The sequence below is a fragment of the Anabrus simplex genome, chromosome 3, assembly GCF_040414725.1.
Source record: "Anabrus simplex isolate iqAnaSimp1 chromosome 3, ASM4041472v1, whole genome shotgun sequence".
Classification (NCBI taxonomy): Eukaryota; Metazoa; Arthropoda; class Insecta; order Orthoptera; family Tettigoniidae; genus Anabrus; species Anabrus simplex.
This window is the reverse complement of record NC_090267.1, coordinates 58,087,075-58,113,501: the sequence shown is the minus strand read 5'-3', so window position 1 is coordinate 58,113,501 and position 26,427 is coordinate 58,087,075. Positions and strand designations below refer to the sequence as shown.

Genomic DNA, 26,427 nt, shown 5'->3' with positions numbered 1-26,427 from the left:
CTTGTTTGAAATCATTTAGGAAAAACCAGTTGGGTGACAGCCCCAAATGCAGAACAGTCGTGATTCAATCATTCGTTAATTGTTACGGTCTCTTCCTGGAGTAGACACAGACAGTTCGATGGTACTTCTTCAGAGCCCAGGATAATCGCTTTCTCTTACGGGTTCCATACAGAACTATTGGGCCACCTATACGGTTCGTAGGGCGCCGTAGCTTAGTTGGTTAAAGCGCCTGTCTAGTAAACAGGAGGTCGAGGGTTCGAATCCCTCCGGTGCCTAGTTTTAGCTTTATGCAAGCTGACGTTTAGGAAGAAGTGCAGTTACGTTTTGTTGAAACAGTCGTAAAGTGAACCACTGTACTAAAACCATCCTCTCAATGGTTTTTACGAATTATCTGAATTCCGTCACAAGACTATGAAGTACCGGGCTGAGTGGCTCAGACGGTTGAGGCACTGGCCTTCTGGCCCAATCTTGGCACGTTCGAGCCTGGCTCAGTTATTTGAAGGTGCTCACATACGTCAGCCTCGTGTTAGCAGATTTACTAGCACGTAAAAGAAATCCTGCGGGACTAAATTCCGGCACTTTGGCTGTCCGAAAACCGAAGAAGTAGTTAGTGGGACGAAAAGCCACATTTAAAAGAAACTGTACGAGAATGAAAATAAAACCTGGAACAAGGCCAGAATTCGCCGGCACAGCTATGACGACATACTTACGGGACCCCCTGGGTAGTAGGGGCTTTCGGGTGGGGACAATTCAAAAGTTTATTGATGAATTTTCCCGCTTCACGGTCCGTTTCTTCACACTCGTTCTTTTCCCATCTTACTTCACCGATATACACATATCACATCTTATACTTATTCTATCACTTACATATTTCCATACTATACTAATTTCACTTACCTCTTATATATTCCTGGGGGCAGACTGTCTCGAACCATCGATCTTCGACTCCGTAGTCAATCACCTTATCCACTCGGCTAACGAGTTACTTGACATTCAAACGTATTAAGGAAATATATATATCTACATACGTATACATCACCGCCGTCTCAATCTCTATATACTGCCTGCTCTATGCCGCGAGAATTGCGTTTGCAGCGACATTGCAGATGGCAGCACTTACCGCACCAAAGCACATGTTGGTTAAATGAGCGTTCGTCCGTAAAGCCAATATAAAATGAAAAATAATTCTTAACATGTTACTAACTGAAAAGATAATGCACATACAAAACCTTACATTTCACATTTGAGCTTGGCTTAAGATATAGAAACGTAAAATATATAAAATCTTACCAGTTTCAGTAAATATATTAGGATCATCCCACTGCTGCATGGTACATAAACATTTCAGAATTTTCTCGACACGAGTAACGGAGCACCTTTTCAGTCCTTTTATTACTGTTATTTACCAGCAGTGGACGCAAAACATTCCTATCACTATTTCGTTGACCCTTTGTTCATAACCAGATTTCAGGATGCGTTTTACGGCACATAATGTGTGCGTTCGTCATGTCATTAAATCCACCACCCAATCTCACTGAACTAAATAGAGCTTGTATTGCGTCTCCAGAAAATCATCTAGTCAGAACATAAAATAACCGTTTTTGTAACAAATAAGACACACATTCCACTATAGATTTCACAGTTAGAGAGACAGCATCTGCCGTCTTATTAGTCAGGCACTTCAGTTTTTCACGTTTTGATTCCAACCGAATTATTTTAACGTACTCGATGATATCATCATTCAACCATTGTAAGTATTTTATCTGCTGGTGAATAGAAATGCACACAATCTGGATTGTTTTGCCGAAAAGCATTTCAGTAATCATTTCTGAGCTAAAAGTGATAGATCGGAGACTTCTAAGCCTTTAACGAGGAAGTAGACAGCAGGACTAGAGAACTCGGATTACAAGTCGGATTACACAAGAAAACAACAGTTTATTCGCGAGAGCAGGAGATTTTACAATATATGTACCGCATACACCTTCAACATTGACCACGCAAATGAACTTGTCACTGGTTCGGTCGTAGAGAAACCGTACCTAATCAACTATTTAATCGGCGATCACTGTTACAGTCCTCTCTGTTGGTCTGAGAGTTTTACATTCACCTCTAAGTCTTTCCTTCACTAATTGGGAAATCCTGACAAATACTATCAACATTTTCTATTTAGGCTACCTGTCCAGAGTACTTCGTGACGGAGCTGACACTAGACCAGGAGTCCTGCCATATTCGTAACTTTTTGGGATACTATTCCCCACACCACATAGTACCGCCTGATTTGTTCTGACTGCCCGGGTTTTGTCATGCGAAAATGATGAATTTAATTTTAAAAACGGTCGTTGTCCCTTTATATTTGGCTGCTTCCTTTACTTTATTCAGACGATCACTTTCTGGGTTGTCTTCGAATTGTCTCCGTAGTCTGTTAACTTCATTATGGTTACTCATCAGCTGTTATCGCAGTCTCAGAATTCTTGATCGGAGCCTCTAATGTCTAATTTTCTGATCACTGCTGTCATTCTTACTCCTTGGAATATTGAGTTGGTTTGATACATCGTTGTTCAAATGAATTACGTACTCGTCATCCAATGTATTTCCTGCGGTTGAAGAGCTTGTTTTATCACAGATTTCTTCCGAAGAAATATCTTGTCGCTGTCTGGTCTTTCGTAGAGAATTTTTTCTGGTTTGAAGGTAATGGGGGTAATTCGAAGACCGACTAGGCACGCTCTCTGTCTTCAATATATTTTTCTTTTAGTTTTATCTTTTAGCTCCATCACTAAAATTCAGGCTACAAACACGAGAATAATCGGATGGAATCCATTGCTTACCCTTGGTTGATCCTTGCCTTGATATAGCGTTAAGCCAATTTTCCCAAAGTTCTTTACTTGGGTGGCGGGGGGGGGGGGGATAACAGGAATCCTCACACCTGAAGAATTTGGATTTCCTGCCTTTATATACAGAGAGGAACACACCAGTTAATCATTTTACAACCAGAGACACACACATAAATGCTCGATGCAAATGCACTGGAACACAATAACGTAGGTACGGAGATAAGTTGGGTGCGTTAGCTGGCGCCTTTAGCGGAGGTTCGTGACACTAAGAGCTCACGCTGAGAAGCATGTTAACCGCATAGCATAGAGCAGGCAGTATATAGACATTGAGACGGCGGTGGTATACATGCACGTAGTACACAAGAAGTGAAACAGATGGCATTGCAAAGAAATTCATATTTACACCAAAAGATGGCACTCTCGTCTCCCCCTCACTCTCCCCCAACCCTCAAATGTTGCCAACTTAAATTTCAAAGAGAAACGAAAATACATCAAACTCAAGTCACGAGTTTCATTACCACCACACGTTCCTTGTATAAAAGGAGATCATGTACCCACGTTCCTTCCAGTCATTCGGCACAGTTTAGAGATACATAGTGGTCGTTCACTATCAACAATATGTCGGGAATCGCCGTAGTAGTAAGCAAATATCAAGAGGAACTGCGGAAATCAACATTCATTCCGCGTTCCTCTTATTCGAAATTCGTACTCGGCAAGCCGGGAGTACCGAATAGGAGATTTCTTCAGCAGCTTGTATCAACCAAGGAAACGGTCCTGGCATTCCTACGTGAAACCAGACTGATTAAAGACACCGTAAAGTGCCCCAAGTGTGACTCGAACATGACCTTGGAGGACACAAAACAAACAGGCGGCGGCGTACGATGGGCCTGTAACAAAGGGCCAAGGGAATCGAGGTGCAAAACCACCAGAACCATACGTCAGAAGTCTTGGTTTTCCAAAAGTAACCTCACAATTCCCGAAATGACGTATGAAATAGCTCACAACACACACTCGGCCGATATAATCCGAGAATACGGCTTCTCCAAAACTACCATCACCGACTGGACAAACTTCTACCGAGAAGTACTCATAAACTATATAGAAACGACATCAGAGTCCATCGGCGGCCCGAATACAATTGTCGAGGTCGACGAGAGCAAATTCGGCCCAATCCCTCATATCCACAATAAAGCAGTGGATAAAACCCGGGACGACCATCATCACAGACTGCTGGAAATCTTACAGCACTCTCAAAAAACATGGGTATGAGCACCTCACAGTAAATCATTCAGTCGAATTCGTGGACAAAATAACTGGTGCGCACACAAATACAATTGAATCCACATGGCGCCATGTCAAAGCATCCGTCCCGGAATATAACCGCAGGAAAAGCCTCTACACCGGCTACCTCGCGACGTATATCTTTAATAAACAATGCAAAGTAGCAGGCGAAGATAAATTTAATAAATTTTTGGAAATCGTCCGTGAGATTGACTGGTAAGCAAATACAGTGCCAAGTCTGAACAGGCTCGCCAACATTCACCACTCCCTTCAATGCACATGTGTCCAACACGAAAGACAGTTCTCGCCGTTCCTCCCTTCGTAACAGACGTGATACCGTCGCTGTAGTGCCGAGTGATGTTTTAACAGCAAGTACAACTACACGAAAACATTCCACTCGTCCGTCCAGCTCTCTGATAGTGGTCATTATTGTTTTAAGAGGAAGTACAACTAGAAACGATCACTCCTGTCCTCTGTCCAGCTGTGTGATAGTGGTGATTATTGTTTTAAGAGGAAGTACAACTAGAAATAAAACACTCCTGTCGCCTGTCCAGCTCTGTGATGGTGGTGATTATTGTTTTAACTGGACGTACAACTAGAAACAAACACTCCTGTCGTCTGTCCAGCTCTGTGATGGTGGCCATTATTGTTTTAAGAGGATGTACAACTAGAAATAAAACACTCCTGTCGCCTGTCCAGCTCTGTGCTGGTGGTGATTATTGTTTTAAGAGGAAGTACAACTAGAAATAAAACACTCCTGTCGCCTGTCCAGCTCTGTGATGGTGGTGTTTATTGTTTTAAGAGGAAGTACAACTAGAAATAAAACACTCCTGTCGTCTGTCCAGCTCTGTGCTGGTGGTGATTATTGTTTTAAGGAAGTACAACTAGAAACAAACACTCCTGTCGCCTGTCCAGCTCTGTGATGGTGGTGATTATTGTTTTAAGAGGAAGTACAACTAGAAATAAAACACTCCTGTCGCCTGTCCAGCTCTGTGTTGGTAGTGATTATTGTCTTAAGAGGAAGTACAACTAGAAATAAAACACTCCTGTCGTCTGTCCAGCTCTGTGATGGTGGTGATTATTGTTTTAAGAGGAAGTACAACTAGAAATAAAACACTCCTGTCGTCTGTCCAGCTCTGTGATGGTAGTGATTATTGTTTTAAGAGGAAGTACAACTAGAAATAAAACACTCCTGTCGTCTGTCCAGCTCTGTGATGGTAGTGATTATTGTTTTAAGAGGAAGTACAACTAGAAACAAACACTCCTGTCGTCTGTCCAGCTCTGTGCTGGTGGTGATTATTGTTTTAAGAGGAAGTACAACTAGAAATAAAACACTCCTGTCGTCTGTCCAGCTCTGTGATGGTGGTAATTATTGTCTTAAGAGGAAGTACAACTAGAAATAAAACACGCCTGTCGTCTGTCCAGCTCTGTGCTGGTGGTGATTATTGTTTTAAGGAAGTACAACTAGAAACAAATACTCCTGTCGCCTGTCCAGCTCTGTGATGGTGGTGATTATTGTTTTAAGAGGAAGTACAACTAGAAACAAACACTCCTGTCGTCTGTCCAGCTCTGTGATGGTGGTGATTATTGTTTTAAGAGGAAGTACAACTAGAAATAAAACACTCCTGTCGCCTGTCCAGCTCTGTGATGGTAGTGATTATTGTCTTAAGAGGAAGTACAACTAGAAATAAAACACTCCTGTCGTCTGTCCAGCTCTGTGATGGTGGTGATTATTGTCTTAAGAGGAAGTACAACTAGAAATAAACACTCCTGTCGTCTGTCCAGCTCTGTGATGGTAGTGATTATTGTTTTAAGAGGAAGTACAACTAGAAACAAACACTCCTGTCGTCTGTCCAGCTCTGTGATGGTGGTGTTTATTGTTTTAAGAGGATGTACAACTAGAAATAAAACACTCCTGTCGTCTGTCCAGCTCTGTGATGGTGGTGTTTATTGTTTTAAGAGGATGTACAACTAGAAATAAAACACTCCTGTCGTCTGTCCAGCTCTGTGATGGTAGTGATTATTGTTTTAAGAGGAAGTACAACTAGAAATAAACACTCCTGTCGTCTGTCCAGCTCTGTGCTGGTGGTGATTATTGTTTTAAGAGGAAGTACAACTAGAAACAAACACTCCTGTCGTCTGTCCAGCTCTGTGCTGGTAGTGATTATTGTTTTAAGAGGAAGTACAACTAGAAATAAAACACTCCTGTCGTCTGTCCAGCTCTGTGATGGTGGTGTTTATTGTTTTAAGAGGATGTACAACTAGAAATAAAACACTCCTGTCGTCTGTCCAGCTCTGTGATGGTGGTGTTTATTGTTTTAAGAGGATGTACAACTAGAAATGAAACACTCCTGTCGCCTGTCCAGCTCTGTGCTGGTGGTGATTATTGTTTTAAGAGGAAGTACAACTAGAAATAAAACACTCCTGTCGTCTGTCCAGCTCTGTGCTGGTGGTGATTATTGTTTTAAGAGGAAGTACAACTACCGAAAACAATTCAATCTCCTGTTCGGTACTCCACCCGTATTTGTACTTCTGAGAGTACTACTACGGCAGCACAACCATTCCATCTTGTGCCACTCCTGTCGCAATAGTTTCTACACTTATAGTGCGTACTCATAAATTCATATCCTCTCTTCGTGATTTCCATATACTCCCAATGTATAGTGTTGTTTTTCAATTAGTGACATACTGACCAGAAGTGTACTTTCAACAACTGTCGCTCAGTTTACTATGCTTCGCACCTAACAAAACCTAACCTAACCTGTCACTATCAGTGGTTTTCGGTGAATCACCCCGCTCATTAGGTACTGCTGTCGCACCTAACCAAACCTAACCTAACCTGTCACTATCAGTGGTTTTCGGTGGATCACCCCACTAATTTAGTAATGCTGTCGCACCTAACAAAACCTAACCTAACCTGTCACTATCAGTGGTTTTCGGTGGATCACCCCGCTCATTTAGTAATGCTGTCGCACCTAACAAAACCTAACCTAACCTGTCACTATCAGTGGTTTTCGGTGGATCACCCCACTCATTAAGTAATGCTGTCGCACCTAACCAAACCTAACCTAACCTGTCACTATCAGTGGTTTTCGGTGGATCACCCCGCTCATTTAGTAATACTGTCGCACCTAACCAAACCTAACCTAACCTGTAACTATCACTGGTTTTCGGTGGATCACCCCGCTCATTTAGTAATGCTGTCGCACCTAACCAAACCTAACCTAACCTAACCTGTCACTATCAGTGGTTTTCGGTGGATCACCCCACTAATTTAGTAATGCTGTCGCACCTAACCAAACCTAACCTAACCTGTCACTATCAGTGGTTTTCGGTGGATCACCCCACTCATTAGGTAATGCTGTCGCACCTAACAAAACCTAACCTAACCTGTCACTATCAGTGGTTTTCGGTGGATCACCCCGCTCATTTAGTAATGATGTCGCACCTAACAAAACCTAACCTAACCTGTCACTATCAGTGGTTTTCTGTGGATCACCCCACTCATTAGGTAATGCTGTCGCACCTAACCAAACCTAACCTAACCTGTCACTATCAGTGGTTTTCGGTGGATCACCCCGCTCATTTAGTAATACTGTCGCACCTAACCAAACCTAACCTAACCTGTAACTATCACTGGTTTTCGGTGTATCACCCCGCTCATTTAGTAATGCTGTCGCACCTAACCAAACCGAACCTAACATAACCTGTCACTATCAGTGGTTTTCGGTGGATCACCCCACTAATTTAGTAATGCTGTCGCACCTAACAAAACCTAACCTAACCTGTCACTATCAGTGGTTTTCGGTGGATCACCCCACTCATTTAGTAATGCTGTCGCACCTAACCAAACCTAACCTAACCTGTCACTATCAGTGGTTTTCGGTGGATCACCCCGCTCATTTAGTAATACTGTCGCACCTAACCAAACCTAACCTAACCTGTAACTATCACTGGTTTTCGGTGGATCACCCCGCTCATTTAGTAATACTGTCGCACCTAACCAAACCTAACCTAACCTGTCACTATCAGTGGTTTTCGGTGTATCACCCCGCTCATTTAGTAATGCTGTCGCACCTAACCAAACCTAACCTAACCTGTCACTATCAGTGGTTTTCGGTGGATCACCCCGCTCATTTAGTAATGCTGTCGCACCTAACCAAACCTGTCACTATCAGTGCTTTTCGGCGGATCACTGCCTAACCTGTCACTACCAGTGGTTTTTCGATCGATCACAATTGCTTTCGTAAGGGATGCTGGAGGCCTGTTGGCCGCTTCGCGGCCCTAACCTGCCACGCCCCCAGACCCCCTTTGCTTGTCCACAGACCAATGGTTTTGCCACTACCACGACCTGCTTAATACTCGTAAAGGTTTCGCAAATTCAAGCCAGCCCTATCATATCGGGCTGTTAATATCTATTTCACAAACCAACAAGTGCAACCCCATGCCCGTCAATTGTGTTACGCAGTCTCAAAAACCCAAATATATATCAGACCATTGATTCATATATTTAGCGGCCTCTACAGCTCCCTTCGAATTATCCGCCATGTTTGCAAACATCAACTATCTGAACACGTCCTATATGACGTCATATAGACGCACAAGCAGCGGCCGCGGAGCCCGTGCCGGCGGATCCTGGACTTATAACTAAAACCTTACTAGTGGACATATTAATGCCCTGAAAGAAAGCAGAATTTTCAGAATCCGGTGGTATTTACGTAAAACTGCATGACGTCTGATTGCCTTACAACGGCGCCGTGGCTTAGTTGGTTAAAGCGCCTGTCTTGTAAACAGGAGATCGAGGGTTCGAATCCCTCCGGTGCCTTAGATTTTAAACATACTGCCTAGGATAGAATCGGCTACCACTGAAAGCAATGAAAACGCATTCAGAAATCTGTTATTGCCCAGCGTTTAAGCACAGCAGGTGTGATGCACTGGTTGTATTCCAGACCAAATCTCTCACACACCAGGATAGTGCCCTTGAGGTCGTAGAGGTGCGATCCCGGATGAATCTGGGGGAGAAACCAAACCTCGACTGTAAAATGACTAAATATAAAAATTAAATATCATATTCGTTAGGGTACGAGGAACAAGTAACAGAATGTTGTGAATATTCCGGGTTCTTGCACGATTACCAGAAATGTCATCATCATCATCATCTGTTTACCCTCCAGGTTCGGTTTTTCCCTCGGACTTAGCGAGGGATCCCACCTCTACCGCCTCAAGGGCAGTGTCCTGGAGCTTCAGACTCTTGGTCGGGGGATACAACTGGGGAGTATGACCAGTACCTCGCCCAGGCGGCCTCACCTGCTATGCTGAACAGGGGCCTTGTGGAGGGATGGGAAGATTGGAAGGGATAGGCAAGGAAGAGGGAAGGAAGCGGCCGTGGCCTTAAGTTAGGTACCATCCCGGCATTCGCCTGGAGGAGAAGTGGGAAACCACGGAAAACCACTTCGAGGATGGCTGAGGTGGGAATCGAACCCACCTCTACTCAGTTGACCTCCCGAGGCTGAGTGGACCCCGTTCCAGCCCTCGTACCACTTTTCAAATTTCGTGGCAGAGCCGGGAATCGAACCCGGGCCTCCGGGGGTGGCAGCTAATCACGCTAACCACTACACCACAGAGGCAGCTACCAGAAATGTACGACATTGAATTGTGAGCTATAAGATGGGAACTTACAGAGCTTGTGTTAACCATGTTTAGAATATGACTTCGTATTTATGACATCCCATAAATTTTAGAAACGTTATCAAAATAAGCAGTTGTTAGATCGCATTTAATAGCTTTTTTATAAGAATGGTTTTTTTTTATACGACAGGTGCTGACGATGTGTTTTTCGTACTACTAGCACAGGCCGTTAAGGCTCTGCGGTTCTGACCCGAAATTCGCAGGTTCGAAACTGACCTCAGTCCTGTGATATTTGAAGGTGCTCAAATACATCAACCTAGTGCAGGTAGATTTACTGGCACGTAAAAGAACTGCTTTGAGACAAAATTCAGGCACCTTGGCGTCTCCGAAAACTGTGAAGGTCGTTTGTGGGACGTAAAACCAATAACGTTAGAATATTATTATTATTATTATTATTATTATTATTATTATTACTATTATTACTATTATTATTATTATTCTCTTAAATTTTTATTAAGTACTAGCATACTGTTTTACACTCAATTTATTTTAGCACTCTTTTAAAGTGCTTACTTCGACATTTCGATAACGTATTTAGTAGACTTGTGGTGCTAGAATATAAAAGTTACGGACTTGCAGTGTATGTACATAACTTCAAGTGATATAATTCATTTGGAGTACACATGGTCTGCGTCTGCGGTGTAGTGGTTCGTGTGATTAGTTGCGCTGCCTCCTACCCCCCCCCCCCAGAACAAGAGTTCGTTTTTCGAAATTTGGAAAATGGTACGAGGGCTGGAACGGGGTCCACTCAGCTCGAGAGATACATTAAATAGAGGGGGTTCGATTCCCACTTCAGCCATCTTCGAAGTGGGTTTTTTTCGTGTTTTCTCCCTTCTCCTACAGGCAAATGCCGAGATAGTACCCAACTCACGGCCACGGCCGCTTCATTGCCTCTTCCTTGCTTATCCCTTCCAATCCTCCCTTCACCACCCCCCTCATCACCACCACAAGGCCCCTGTTCTGCATAGCAGGTGAGGCCGCTTGGGAGAGGTGCCGGTCCTCCTTCCCAGTTGTATCCATCGACCAAAAGTCCCACACTCCAGGACATTGCCCTTGAGGCGGTAGAGGTGGGATCCCTCCCCGAGTCCCAGAGAAAATCCAACCCTAGAATACATACTGAAAAAATATGTTAATCATCTTTCTTTCTTTCATTCTTACATTCTTCATCCGTTTACACTCCAGGGTTGTTTTTAATCTCGAACTCAGCGAAGGTTCCCACCTATACCGCCGCAAGCGCAGTGTCATGCAGCGTAAGACCTTAGGTCGCGGGAAAAAAAACTCGGAAGAAGTACCGATACCTCGCCCAGGCGGCTTCACCAGCTATGGTGAACAGGGGCCTTGTGGGGGATGGGAGAATGGAAAGGATAGGCAACGAAGAGGGACGGAAGTGGCCGTGTCCTAGTGTTAGGTACCATCCCGGCATTTTGTTGGAGGAGAAGTGTGGAACCATGGAAAACCACTTCCAAGATGGCTGAGGTGGGAATCGAACCGACCTCTACTCAGTTGACCTCCCGAGGCTGAGTAGACCCCTTTCCAGCCCTCGTACCACTTTTCAAATTTCCTGGCAGAGGTGGGAATCGACACCTGGCCTTCGGCGGTGGCAGCTAATCACACTAACCACTACACCACTGATGCGGACGAGGAAGGAGAATCACGGATAGAAAAAATACATACCACGGGAGACGTTTGATAAATTCCCAACTTGTTTGAAATCATTTAGGAAAAACCAGTTGGGTGACAGCCCCAAATGCAGAACAGTCGTGATTCAATCATTCGTTAAATGTTACGGTCTCTTCCTGGAGTAGACACAGACAGTTCGATGGTACTTCTTCAAAGCCCAGGATAATCGCTTTCTCTTACGGGTTCCATACAGAACTATTGGGCCACCTATACGGTTCGTAGGGCGCCGTGGCTTAGTTGGTTAAAGCGCCTGTCTAGTAAACAGGAGATCGAGGGTTCGAATCCCTCCGGTGCCTAGTTTTAGCTTTATTCAAGCTGACGATTAGGAGGAAGTGCAGTTACATTCGTACTACGTTTTGTTGAAACAGTCGTAAATTGAACGACTGTGCTTAAACCATCCTCTCAATGGGTTTTACGAATTATCTGAATTCCGTCACAAGACTATGGAGTACCGGGCTGAGTGGCTCAGACGGTTGAGGCACTGGCCTTCTGGCCCTATCTTGGACGTTCGAGCCTGCCTCAGTTGTTTGAAGGTGCTCACATACGTCAGCCTCGTATCAGCAAATTTACTAGCACGTAAAAGAACTCCTGCGGGACTAAATACCGGCACCTTTGCTTGTCCGAAAACCGAAGAAGTAGTTAGTGGGACGAAAAGCCACATTTAAAAGAAACTCTACGAGAATGAAAATAAAACCTTACTAGTGGACATATTCATCATCATCATCATCATCATCATCATGTGTTTACTCTCCAGGTTCGGTTTTTCCCTCGGACTTAGCGAGGGATCCCACCTCCACCGCCTCAACGGCAGGGTCCTGGAGCTTCAGACTCTTGGTTGGGGGATACAACTGGGGAGTATGACCAGTACCGCGCCCAGGCGATCTCACCTGCTATGCTGAACAGGGGCCTTGTGAAGGGATGGGAAGATTGGAAGAGATAGTGGAGGAAGAGGGAAGGAAGCGGCCGTGGCCTTAAGTTAGGTACCATCCCGGCATTCGCCTGGAGGAGAAGTGGGAAACCACGGAAAACCACTTCCAAGATGGCTGAGGTGGGGATCGAACCCACCTCTACTCAGTTGACCTCCCGAGGCTGGGTGGACCCCGTTCCAGCCCTCGTACCACTTTTCAAATTTCGTGGCAGAGCCGGGAATCGAACCCGGGCCTCCGGGGGTAGCAGCTAATCACGCTAACCACTACACCACAGAGGCGGACCATTGCATTTTTAAGATTTTTAATTGAGTCTGGGGATCATGCTCTTGCCTTTTCTCTTTCTTCGTGTCAAATCCTTCAGATTTTTTACCCTTATTCCATTGGTGTCCTCTCAGACAAAATAGTAAGAGCCATTGTTGAACAATCATCTATTGAAGACTTCCATGCCTACCTGCTAGCTAACGTCATCCCGGCTAGGGCAAGATCCTCTCTAATACAGAAATACTATTACAGAGTACAGCGATTGGATGAAAGCCTGGCAGACTTCATCCAAGACCTTAAATTCTACACGAGGGTATTTGCTCTTAATTTTCCTGAAGACCAAATTCTGCACGCTATTGTAGAAGGCATTTCCCCATCATATAGGTCATACTTGTGTTTCGCGTCGCGTCCTCAAACCTTTGTTGAGTTAGAGGCTATAGCTGTATCAGCAAAAGGAGTTAGGTATGCGGACACACTACGTGTCGCGAAGGAGCCCCCTCCTTCTTCAAGTAATCTTCGGCTTCCATCTCGCCAAACGATCGCAACCCGCAAATGTTATGTTTGTGGGTCGCCGGACCATCTTCGGAACAAGTGCCCCTTGATTAAACCCAATGGGACAAGGAATGGAGCAGGGTCATCCCAAGGCTCTTTTAAATGCGGCTCGTTTTCCCATATAGCCAAAAATTGCCCGAATACTAATAGCACCCACTTCTGCTCAACTTCTGGTGCACCTTCCAACATCACCAATAATCAAAAGTGACTAGTGGCATCGGCTGAGTCAGAGTGCCCACCTTCTTCAGGCTCAGCCCCGGTTATATCCGACCAAATCTCAGGGAAAACTCAGTCTTCAAATTTATCATTTGAAGGTCCCAAAGAATGTCTTAGCATTGCTACGGATACCCCCGCACCTGTTCCTTTTCTCAAAATTGAGTTAAATAATGAACCTGTAACTGCTCTATTAGATTCTGGCAGTCTGTGTTCCATTATTTCGGCCGAGTGGTACTCTAAATTAAAATCTATTTGTAAACTTCCTGATTATTGTTCGTTCGTTTTCGGTTCAATGCGTTTCGGCTAACACTTCTCCGTTAGAAATTTTAGGTTTTCTGTGTGCCAAAATTATAATTGCTAAATTTACTTGGAAGGTTAAACTGTTGGTGGCTAAGCACTTGTCTTACACCATTATATTAGGAGCGGATTTCACGTCTCACACCGACCTTGTGCTCGACATTCAGAGCAAGTCGTGCACCTTCAAATTTGCTTGTAATTGTAAAATCCCCTTATTGAAATGTAGTTCTGTGTCATGTTTATCTGTTTCGCCTAACCAGGATGAGATGTTATTAGACCTTAGACATCTACCTGAGGAGCAGGCTGATAGTATTCGTAAGTTGTGTCAGTCGTTTCCAGAGGTTTTCTCCAATACTCTTGGCGTTACTAACCTTATCGAAAACAAGATCGAGGTTACGGATTCGATTCCTGTTCGATTTCCACCTTATAGGTTATATCCACATAAATTAAGGCTTTAAAGGAAATCATAGATCAAATGTTAAAAGATGGTATAATTCGGCACTCTACGTCTGCGTATTCATCGCCTATTTTCTTAGTCCCGAAACCGCAAGGTGGCTTCAGGCCTGTGATTGACTACAGGGCTTTAAATAAGAAGGTGGTGTTACAATCTGTGCCCCTTCCCGACCTTCACTCTTGTATTTCATGGTTTCGAAAAGCTAAGTTTTTCACCATCTTAGACCTCAATCAAGCGTATAATCGGATCCCTCTAGCTGAAGAATCTAAACACCTTACAGCCTTTGCCACGGATTGGAACTTGTATGAGTACAACCGCGTGCCTTTCGGGCTCCCCACGGGAGCAGCTGTCCTTACGCGATTGCTAGATAGGTTCTTCTCCAACATCAAGTTTGAGTACTTATACCATTATCTTGATGATGTCGTCGTATTTTCTGAGACCTTTGAAGAACATCTAGAACATCTGAAAGAGGTCCTGAGTCGCCTTCGTAAGGATGGGTTAACAGGGCATATTGTGTCGCCCGATGGTGTCGCTGTAGATTATTCTAGAACACAGGCCATCCGTCATTTCCAACCTCCTAAAGACATCAAAGCTATTCCCCGATTCATTGGCATGGTGAATTCCTTCAGGAAATTTATTCCTAACTTCGCTAATAGAGCGGCGCCCTTGAACTTACTTCGTAGGAAAGGCGTCAAATTTGAGTGGGGGCCTTCTCAACAAGCCGCTTTCGAAGATCTCAAATTAGCTCTGTGTAATGCCCCTGTTCTGGCCATCCCTGCTTTCTCGAAGAAATTTTTCGTCCAAACCGACGCGTCGTCGTCGGCGGTGGCTGCAGTCCTTCTTCAAGAGACCGAACTAGGGAGGCGACCCATCGCCTATGCGTCTAGAACTTTATTGGCTCAGGAAGCCAAGTATTCCACATATGAACTTGAAGGTTTGGCAGTCTTATTTGCACTAGAAAAGTTCCGCCTCTATCTGGAACATGTCAAGTTCGACTTGGAGACAGATAACCAAGCCTTAAATTGTGTCTTAGCTAGTTACGGACTTGCAGTGTAAGTACATAACTTCAAGTGATATAAATCATTTAGAGTACATATGGTCCGCGTCTGTGGTGTAATGGTCCGTGTGATTACCCGCGCTGCCTCCCCCCCCCCCCGGAGCAAGGGTTCGTTTTTCGAAATTTAGAAAATAATACGAGGGCTGGAACGGGGTCCACTCAGCTCGGGACATAAATTGAATAGAGGGGGTTCGATTCCCACTTCAGCCATCTTCGAAGTGGCTTTCGTGGTTTCTCCCTTCTCCTACAGGCAAATGCCGACATAGTACCCAACCTACGGCCACGGCCGCTACATTGCCTCTTCCTTGCTTATCCCTTCCAATCTTCCCTTCACCCCCCCCCCTCACAACCGCCACAAGGCCCCTGTTCAGCACAGCAGGTGAGGCCGCTTGGGAGAGGTACCGGTCCTCCTTCCCAGTTGTATCCATCGACCCGAAGTCCCACACTCCAGGACACTGCCCTTGAGGCGGTAGAGGTGGGATCCCTCCCCGAGTCCCAGAGAAAAGCCAACCCTGGCATACATACGGAATAAATAGGTTAATCATCTTTCTTTCTTTCTTTCTTTCTTTCTTACATTCTTCATCCGTTTACAATCCAGGGTTGTTTTTAATCTCGAACTCAGCGAAGGTTCCCACCTATACAGCCTCAAGCGCAGTGACATGCAGCATAAGACTTTGGGTCGCGGGGAAAAAACTCGGAAGAAGGATCGATATCTCGCTCAGGCGGCTTCACGAGCTATGCTGAACTGAGGCCTTGTGGGGGATGGGAGACTGGAAAGGATAGGCAACGAAGAGGGAAGGAAGTGGCCGTGTCCTAGTGTTAGGTACCATCCCGGCATTTGCTTGGAGGAGAAGTGTGAAACCATGGAAAACCACTTCCAGGATGGCTGAGGTGGGAATCGAAGCGACCTCTACTAAGTTGACCTCCCGAGGCTGAGTAGATCCCGTTCCAGCCCTCGTACCACTTTTCAAATTTCCTGGCAGAGGTGGGAATCGACACCTGACCCCCGGGGGTGGCAGCTAATCACACTAACCACTACACCACGGAGGCGGACGAGAAAGGAGAAACAGGGATAGAAAAACAATATAGAGTATATACCACGGGAGACGTTTGATAAATTCCCAACTTGTTTGAAATCATTTAGGAAAAACCAGTTGGGTGACAGCCCCAAATGCAGAACAGTCGTGAATCATTCATTCGTTAAATGTTACGGACTCTTCCGGGAGTAAACACAGACAGTTCGATGGTACTTCTTCAAAGTCCAGGATAATCGCTTTCTCTTACGGGTTCCATACAGAACTATTGGGCCACCTATGCGGTTCGTAGGGCGCCGTGGCTTAGTTGGTTAAAGAGCCTGTCTAGTAAACAGGAGGTCGAGGGTTCGAATCCCTCCGGTGCCTAGTTTTAGCTTTATGCAAGCTGACGTTTAGGAAGAAGTGCAGTTACGTTTCGTTGAAACAGTCGCAAAGTGAACGATTGTCCTAAAACCATCCCCTCAATGGTTTTTACGAATTAAATGAATTCCGTCACAAGACTATGAAATACCGGGCTGAGTGGCTCAGACGGTTGAGGCACTGGCCTTCTGGCCCAATCTTGGCACGTTCGAGCCTACCTCAGTTATTTGAAGGTGCCTGCATACGTCAGCCTCGTGTCAGCAGATTTACTAGCACGTAAAAGAACTCCTGCGGGACTAAATTTTGGCACCTTGGCTGTCCGAAAACCGAGGAAGTAGTTAGTGGGACGAAAAGCCACATTTAAAAGAAACTGTACGAGAATGAAAATAAAACCTTACTAGTGGACATATTAACGCCCAGAAAGAAAGCAGAATTTTCCGAATCCGGTTATATTTACGTAAAACTGCATGGCGTCTGTTTGCCTTACAACGGCGCCGTGGCTTAGTTGGTTAAAGCGCCTGTCTTGTAAACAGGAGAGCGAAGGTTCGAATCCCTGCGGTGCCTTAGATTTTAAACATACTGCCTCGGAAGAATGGGCTACCATTGAAAGCAACGAAAACGCATTCAGAAATGTGTTATAGTTCAGCGTTTAAGCACAGCAGGTGACACCTCTTGGGTGATGCACTGGTTGTATTCCAGACCAAATCTCTCACACACCAGGATAATGCCCTTGAGGTCGTAGAGGTGCGATACCGGCTGAATGCGGAGGTGAATCCCAACCTGGACGGTAAAATGACTAAATATAAAAATAAAATATCATATTCGTTTGGGTACGATGAACAAGTTACAGTATATTGTGAATATTCCGGGTTCTTGCACGATTACCAGAAATGTACGACATTGAATTGTGAGCTATAAGATGAGAACTTACAGAGCTTGTGTTAACCATGTTTAGAATGTGACTTCGTATTTATGACATCCCATAAATTTTAGAAACGTTTTCAAAATAATCAGTTATATCGCATTTAGTAGCGCCGTGAAAAACACCCACTAGCTTTTTCTTAAGAATGATTTTTTTTATACGACAGGTGCTGACGATGTGTTTTTGGTACTACTAGCACAGGCGGTTAAGGCTCTGGGGTTCTGACTCGAACCTCGCAGGTTCGAACCTGGCCTCAGTCCTGTGATATTTGAAGGTGCTCAACTACGTCAGATTTACTGGCACGGAAAAGAACTGCTTTGAGACAAAATTCTGGCACCTTGGCGTCTCCGAAAGCTGTGAAATTCGTTTGTGGGACTAAAAACCAATAACGTTATTATTATTATTATTATTATTATTATTATTATTATTATTATTATCATTATTATTATTAATATTGTACCGGGCGGTACACCTCCACGCCGCTTATTTAAAATTTGCGCCAATTGAAACTCCTCTGCTGGAGGAAGTCTGAACTTTATCTACGGTATTAATTTTCAAGTTTCTCAGAAGATGTCACCACTTGGAAATTTTGGAGTTTTTGAACTGGGTCATTTTTGATGTATTTTTGTTTTACCTGTAGTAAGAAGTATGAACTTTCTCTTCTAGAGGACACTACTGAAAAACTACAATGGTGCACCTTAGTGCGAAGTGAAAGAACTGTTTTTTGTAGAAATTTTTATTTCAAAAGTTTGTTTCTTGTTAAATTTCTTTCTGTTATTGTTTAAGTTGGTTGTATACCCCTTTCTTTCCCCTTGTTTTGAATTTAGCCAATCCTGAATTTCTCGAATTAATTTTCCTCCAATAATATGTTTCTTCTTCGTATTGTGTAGGGGTTTTCTTGGTGAACCAATAAAATCCTTGTGGGAGGGTGTTCTCATTCCAAAAACGCCTCGAACTTTCCGCGAGAGTATATAAACTGCTGATTTTCGGGTCGCGGTGCCACTTCTGTACCATCTTTCAGTGTGTAAAGTACATAGCAGGGGGCGGGAAGCGCCTCTTTCTTCGGGGAGCAGTTCAACACCAAGGTAATGGCCTTTTAATAACTTCTTTTCTTGCTAGCTCAGCAGTTTAACTCTCGGGGCGGGTCCGAAGCGTTTCCACCATGTAACTTTCCCTAAAATGTAAAGACACCTTGTATTTATTCTATCTTCTAAGCTACATATTGGGATAGAGAGTGCTTAACCCTCTCGAGCTCCCACTCATATTGTTTTGAGGTGAACTTATTTCTCACAACCGATTCTTCCTTAATGTAATGTAAATTGTTCTTTTCTAAAGTCACCTCTGTAGTATGGGATTAGCCCTTGCATTAGTGGCCTAGAGCCAGATTAGGTTTTAAAACAAAATGTATTAGGAGTGCAGATCGCCTCCTCTCAAATTGTTATTTTAGAGGTCATGTAATTAACCTTTTTCTCACTTAATAGGCCTCAGTAGGTTGGGTATTTTACCCCTGTGTCTATGTCCTTAGAGGACAACTTGAAGGTGGAGTTTGGTGTGGCCTTTTGATAGGCTTAAAATTTTGAAAGCGGATCGCTCTTTTGGAATTTGTTTCTGCGTGCCTCTAGGAGGTCTTACTGTGTAATTTGGAGCAAGTGCTCCTGGGCGTGATTGGGGTTCTCTGCCCATTTGTTAAACCTTATGTACATGTAAGCTTGGGCTAACTGCTCAAGAATTGTGAGTCCGGTGCTCGAAGCCCGAAACCTGTAAATACTGTTGTTGCTCTTTTGTTGCCTTGCTACTCTGTACCTTCCATGCTTGTTCTTTCTTGATTTTACAAAAAAATATAACCTTGTTAAATTTTAAATTAACTTTAATTTCGTAGGTTGAGACCCGTTCACTCCCCCCCTCCCCCGCACCTTCTTTCACCTCTACCTACCACTAAAATACGGTAACAAATATATATATATATAATTCGCTGGGGCCATCAAGGACCACGTTAAATCTTGTTGCATTTGACACTGAACTTGGCCTTATTTAGAGCCCAAATATCCCTCATTCTTTGTGAGTGGGCCTGCTTACGCTCCTCTGTCCAAGGGGCACCGTGTCTTTTCTTCGGTTGCTCGTCTCGGTTTAGCCCGTTCATCAATATTTTCTTGCGGAAGAGATCTCTGTTAAAGGCGTCTTTAGCTGAGATATGTAGCATTTGCAGGTCTTCTTTGGTATTTCTAAACCAGGGAATTGTAGTTTTAAGGTTTGAATCAAAAAAGTGAAAGAATTCTTTAGTTAACTTTCTTCCGTCCATTCTTTTCAGATGACCGTAAAATCGTGCCCGTCTTTTTCTGATTGTGTCGGTAATTTTCTCTATTTTGCTGTAGACTTCCTTGTTGGATCTCTTTTGATGGATTCTATTTCTGTACTTTGATCCCAAGATTCCTCTCACAATTTTGCGTTCTCTTTTCTCCAGTTCTTCAAGGAGTCCTTTGTTGGCATTTAGAGGCAGGGTTTCGGCTGCATATAGAACTTTAGAACTGTTTCATAGTGACGTATCTTGGTGTTTTGTTAAAGGCATTTTTTGTTGTAGATTGTGCGGGGTGTTTGGTAGGCTATTTCCAGTTTGCGTACTCGCTCCTGAAGTGCTTCTTTGTCCAGTCCATTTTTCATGATGATCTCACCCAGATATTGGAATTTGTCTACTCGGGTGATGTCCCCGTATTTTGTATGGAGTTTTGGTGGAGCCTCTTTGATGTTAGTCATTACTTCTGTTTTCTCAAACGATATCTGCAAACCAGTTTGTTCGGCAATTTCCTTTAAAATTTCAACTTGAGCTCTAGCGGTTTCTATGTCGGTTGAAAAAACAGCAATACCATCGGCAAATGCTAAGCAATCTGTTGCGATCCCCTTGGATTTGGTTCCTATTCTCAATGGACTGTAGTAGGTTTCCTGTAATCTCACCCGCCAGGTTCTGATGATCTTTTCAAGAACACTGTTGAAGAGTATCGGGGATAGCCCATCACCTGCCGGACTCCTGTTTTGATGTCAAAGGAATGCGAGACACATCCGTGGAACTCACCTTGGATTTTGTATCGGTCAGGGTGGCTCTAATTAATGCCAGCAGTTTCAAATCAACTCCAAATTCATTTAAGATGTTTAGCAGGACTTCCCGGTCAATGGAGTCGTATGCTTTCTTGAAGTCCACAAAGACAGACACATACTGCTTGGACCTTAGTGTACAATATCTGATGATCGTTTTGAGATTTTGGATCTGTTCGGCTGATGAGCGACCTTTTCTGAACCCTCCTTGGTATTCACCTATTTGATGTTCGACTTGTGCTTCCAAACGCTCCAGGATGGCAAGTGATAGAATTTTGTAAGTCACGGATAGCAAAGATATTCCTCTGTAGTTGTTGATGTTCTTCATGCTGCCTTTTTTGTGTAATGGATGGATCAAAGCTATTTTCCAATCTTCGGGTAGGGTCTCCTTGTTTCAAATTTCTTCTATTTGCTTTTGCAAGATATCAAGTGATTCTTCTGGGGCATATTTCCATAGTTCTGCTACTACTGAGTCTTCCCCCGGCGCTTTGTCATTTTTGAGACGGGCAATGTGGCGCTTGATTTCATCTCTGTCGGGTGGTCTGGAATCTGGGTACCTGAGGAAGGGTTCCTTGGTCTCAATGGCGCTTTGCGGTTTAGAGCAATTAAGTAAATTTGAAGTAATCTGCCAGAATGCTGCAATTTTCTTCATTTGACGTCGCCAGTGTGCCGTCCGTTCGCTCAAAGCATAGAGATGGTGGTTTATAGCCAGTGAGTTTGCGTTTGAAGGCTCTGTAGTGCTCTCTGCTTTCATTCTTCCTAACGTTTTGTTCTATCTTTTCAATGAGAGATTTTTCGTATTTACGTTTCTCAGTTCTGAACACCCTAGCTGCTTGGGCACGTTGGGTTTTGTAGGTTTCCCAATCATTTTCTGATTTCGTAGAGTTGTACTGTTTCCATGCATTGAGTCTTTCTTGGAGGACTGATTCGCAGGTACTATTCTACCAGGCATGCTTTTTGCTTCTCTTGATTCCTGCAATGTCTTTGGCGGCCTCAACAAGGAGACTTTTGGCGTTGTTAAAGTCACAGTCATTTGGTCTAGCCTTCTCCTGGAACTCCTCGACCCTTTGCCGAAGTTTATCATTGTCGAAGCGTGTGATCTGTTTGGTTGTCTTCCTTGTGTTTGCGGGAACTGGTTTGAATTTGATAAGAGACATATAATGATCTGAGGCCACATTGATGCCTTTCTTTACCTTGACATTCATAATCTCAGGGCTGTTTCTCCTGGAGATCGCAACATGATCAATTTGGAACTCTCCGAGAGCATGGACGGGAGAACGCCAAGTCATTTGCTTTCTGGGTAGATGGCGAAAGTGGGTCGACATGACCTGCAGGTTGTGATTTTCGCAAATGGTCACCAGTCGTTTGCCGTTGGGATTGGTTCTTTTGTGAGCAGGGTAATTTCCTATAACTTTCTTGTACTTCTGCTCACGACCTAGTTGGGCATTGAAGTCACCCAAAAGAAGCTTGACATGGTGTTTGGGGATTTTGTTCAATTTTTCATCCAGTAGGTCCCAGAAATTATCAACTTCGTCTGGATCAGACTTGTTCTTATCGTGTGTAGGAGCATGTGCGTTAACTAGGGCGTAGGTTTTGTTCGCGCATTTAATTGTGAGTACAGAAAATCTGGCATTCACAGGTTCGAAATTTGCAACCGATTTAAGGATCTTGGTTCTAACAGCAAACGCGGTTCCAAGCATCACAGCTCCATTGAGGATTCCTCTTTGCGCTTTGCTCTTGAAAAATCGGTAGCATTCAGATTCAAAAATCTCTTCATCTGGGTACCTTGTTTCCTGTAGGGCCACTATGGATATCTGATTTTCCTGAAGAGCTTTGGTGAGGGTTTTCGCTTCCAGTTTGTGTAAGTGAATTTATGTTGAAAGTTGCTAGAAAGGTTTTAGATCTTGGCCTGAGTTTTTGACTCTTCGGGGTACACCGAGACGCTCCGACTCGTCTCTTGCATGATGTCGAGTCTCCCCCAGAATCCGAACGAGACTCGTGCGCCGCGGCATTCACGACGAGGGATTTATCCGAAGATTTACACCCTGGGGTATGTTTCTTGAAATGTTGTGCCATCATGCTTTTTGACTTGACTTTGCTTTGGACGAGTACCCATCCTTTTACAACTAGGGTTGTTAGCCCTAGAGGTTGCCTCAAGATGTTTTCTGGCTTCTGGTCATTTACCAGTCTTCGCCGTAACCCTGGCAAGGGACCAGTTTTTTTTCACGGTGGTATTTTATTTCCCTACTACCCTCTGACTCTGCTGGCGGCAGAGCCAGCAAGCTCCCCCAATTCCAATGCGACGCGCCCGATGGAGGTAATCGGTAAATCCCCACACGGGATTATTATTATTATTATTATTATTATTATTATTATTATTATTATTATTATTATTATTATTATTATTATTATTACTATTATTATTATTATTATTATTATTATTATTATTATTATTATTATTGTTACCGTGTTTTAGCGGTAGGTAGAGGTGAAAGAAGGTGCGGGTGCGAACGGGTCTCAAGCTACGACAGTAAAATTAATTTAAAATTTAACAAGGTTATATTTTCTTTTCAAAATAACGAAATAACAAACATGGCAGGTACAGAGTAGCAAGGCAACAAAAGTACAATTACAATATTTACAGGATTTGGGCTTCGAGCCCGCGATCAAAATCCTTGAGCAATCAGCTCCGTTTTACCCCAAACACAAGTTCAACAGAGGGGCAGAAAACCCCATTCATGCCTAGGAGCCCTTGCTCCAAATTACACTGAAAAGCCTCCACGAGGCATACAACACTCAATTTTCGAAAAAGAGCCACTCGCTCTCAACTTTAAGCCTCTCAAAGGCCACACCAAACTCCACCTTCAAGTTGTCCTCACTTGACATAGACACAGGGGTAAAATACCCAACCTACTGAGGTCTATTAAATGAAAAGGGGTAATTACATGACCTCTAAAATAACAATTTGAGAGGAGGCGATCTGCACTCCAAGTACACTTGTTTTTAAAACCTAATCTGGCTCTAGGCCACTAATGCAAGGGCTAATCCCATACTACAGAGGTGACTTTAGGAAAGAATAATTTGTTTTACGTTAACGAAGAATAGGTTGAGAAAAATAAGTTCACCTCAAAACAATATGATTGGGAGCTCGAGAGGGTTAGCACTCTCTATCCCGATATGCAGTTTAAAAGATGGGATAGATACAAGTTCCTTTACATTTTAAGGAAGGTTACATAATGGAAAAACTTCGGACCCGCCCCGAGAGTTAAACTGCTGAGCTAGCAAAGAAAGAAGTTATTAAGTGGCCATTACCTTGTTGTTGACCGCCGCCGAAGGAAGAGGCGCTTCCCGCCCCCTGCTATGTACTTTACACACTCAAAGATGGAACAGAAGTGGCCCGGAGACCCAAAAATCAGCAGTTTACATCCTCTCGCGGAAGGTTCGAGGCGTTAGGGGAATGAAAACACCCTCCCACAAGCACTTTATTGGGTAGGATACAGCAACATATTCAAGTTGGGGGAAGATAGATCCGATAGGTCAGAAATTAATAAAAGAAATTCGGGATTGGCTAAATACAAAACAAGGGGAAAGAGAGGGGTATACAGCCAACTTAAACAATAACAGAAAGAAATTTAACAAGAAACAAACTTTTGTAATAAAAATTTCTCCAAAAAAACCCAGTTCTTTCACTCCGCACTAGGGTGCACTATTGTTGATCTTCAGTAGTGTCCTCTAGAAGAGAAAGTTCACACTTCTTACTACAAGCAAAACAAAAATACGTCGAAAATGACACAGTTCAAAAACTCCAAAATATCCAGGTAGTGACATCTTCTGAAAAACTTGAAAATTAATACCGTCCATAAAGTTCAGACTTCCTCCAGCAGAGGAGTTTCAACTGGCGCACATTTTAAATTAGCGGCGTGGAGGTGTACCGCCCGGTACAATTATTATTATTATTATTATTATTATTATTATTATTATTATTATTATTCATCATCATCTGTTTACCCTCCAGGTTCGGTTTTTCCCTCGGACTTAGCGAGGGATCCCACCTCTACCGCCTCAAGGGCAGTGTCCTGGAGCTTCAGACTCTTGGTCGGGGGATACAACTGGGGAGTATGACCAGTACCTCGCCCAGGCGGCCTCACCTGCTATGCTGAACAGGGGCCTTGAGGAGGGATGGGAAGATGGGAAGGGATAGGCAAGGAAGAGGGAAGGAAGCGGCCGTGGCCTGAAGTTAGGTACCATCCCGGCATTCGCCTGGAGGAGAAGTGGGAAACCACGGAAAACCACTTCGAGGATGGCTGAGGTGGGAATCGAACCCACCTCTACTCAATTGACCTCCCGAGGCTGAGTGGACCCCGTTCCAGCCCTCGTACCACTTTTCAAATTTCGTGGCAGAGCCGGCAATCGAACCCGGACCTCCGGGGGTGGCAGCTAATCACGCTAACCACTACACCACAGAGGCGGACATTATTATTATTATTATTATTATTATTATTATTATTATTATTATTATTATTATTATTCATCTGTTCACACTCCAGGGTCGTCTTTTCCCTCGGACACAGCGAGGGATCCCACCTCTACCGCCTCAAGGGCAGTGTCTTGGAGCTTCAGACACTTGGTCGGGGATACAACTGGGGAGAATGACCAGTACCTCGTACCAGGCGGCTTCACCTGCTATGCTGAACAGGGGCCTTGTGGAGGGATGGAAAGAATGGGAGGGATAGGCAAGGAAAAGGGAAGGAAGCGGCCGTTGCCTTATGTCAGGTACCATCTCGGCATTCGCCTGGAGGAGAAGTGGGAAACCACGGAAAACCACTTCCAGGAAGGCTGAGGTGGGAATCGAACCCACCTCTACTCAGTTGACCTCCCGAGGCTGAGTGGACCACGTTCGAGCCCTCGTACCACTTTTCAAATTTCGTGGCAGAGGTGGGAATCAATTCAAATCCCGGTCGTTCCATATGAGATTTGTGCTGGACAAAGCGGAGGCGGGACAGGTTTTTCTCCGGGTGCTCCGGTTTTCCCTGTCATCTTTCATTCCAGCAACACTCTCCATTCTCATTTCACAGCATCTATCAGTCAATAATAAATCACTTTGGGACTGGCGACCCCATTGTACTAATAGCCTATATCTGCTTCATTCATTCCATCCCTGACCCGGTAAATGACTGGAAAACAGGTTGTAAGTTTTCATTCAGGTGGGAAGCACACTAACATCTACACCATGGTACTTCTTCAAAGTCGAGGATAATCGCTTTCTCTTACGGGTTCCATACAGAACTATTGGGCCACCTATACGGTTCGTAGGGCGCCGTGGCTTAGTTGGTTAAAGCACTTGTCTAGTAAACAGGAGATCGAGGGTTCGAATCCCTCCGGTGCCTAGTTTTAGCTTTATGCAAGCTGACGTTTAGGAAGAAGTGCAGTTACGTTTTGTTGAAACAGTCGCAAAGTGACCCTTTGTCCTAAAACCATTATCTCAATGTTTTTACGAATTATGTGAATTCCGAAACAAGACTATGAAGTACCGGGCTGAGTGGCTCAGACGGTTGAGGCACTGGCCTTCTGGCCCAATCTTGGCACGTTCGAGCCTGCCTCAGTTATTTGAAGGTGCCCGCATACGTCAGCCTCGTGTCAGCAGATTTACTAGCACGTAAAAGAACTCCTGCGGGACTAAATTCCGGCACTTTGGCTTGTCCGAAAACCGAAGAAGTAGTTAGTGGGACGAAAAGCCACATTTAAAAGAAACTGTACGAGAATGAAAATAAAACCTTA

At 44.1% G+C, this 26,427-nt stretch overlaps 6 non-coding genes across 6 annotated transcripts; all 6 read left to right on the top strand.

The window, feature by feature from the left end:
• Positions 1 to 201: 201 nt before the first annotated feature.
• On the top strand, positions 202 to 275 carry TRNAT-AGU (transfer RNA threonine (anticodon AGU)). Its single transcript has one exon. It is a non-coding gene; the product is annotated as a tRNA-Thr (tRNA).
• An 8,588-nt stretch (positions 276 to 8,863) lies between these two features.
• Positions 8,864 to 8,937, top strand: TRNAT-UGU (transfer RNA threonine (anticodon UGU)). The gene has a single exon. It is a non-coding gene; the product is annotated as a tRNA-Thr (tRNA).
• A 2,765-nt stretch (positions 8,938 to 11,702) lies between these two features.
• On the top strand, positions 11,703 to 11,776 carry TRNAT-AGU (transfer RNA threonine (anticodon AGU)). The gene has a single exon. It is a non-coding gene; the product is annotated as a tRNA-Thr (tRNA).
• Positions 11,777 to 16,572: 4,796 nt separating this feature from the next.
• TRNAT-AGU (transfer RNA threonine (anticodon AGU)) lies at positions 16,573 to 16,646 on the top strand. Its single transcript has one exon. It is a non-coding gene; the product is annotated as a tRNA-Thr (tRNA).
• A 484-nt stretch (positions 16,647 to 17,130) lies between these two features.
• On the top strand, positions 17,131 to 17,204 carry TRNAT-UGU (transfer RNA threonine (anticodon UGU)). The gene has a single exon. It is a non-coding gene; the product is annotated as a tRNA-Thr (tRNA).
• An 8,758-nt stretch (positions 17,205 to 25,962) lies between these two features.
• On the top strand, positions 25,963 to 26,036 carry TRNAT-AGU (transfer RNA threonine (anticodon AGU)). Its single transcript has one exon. It is a non-coding gene; the product is annotated as a tRNA-Thr (tRNA).
• The last annotated feature ends 391 nt before the right edge of the window (positions 26,037 to 26,427 follow it).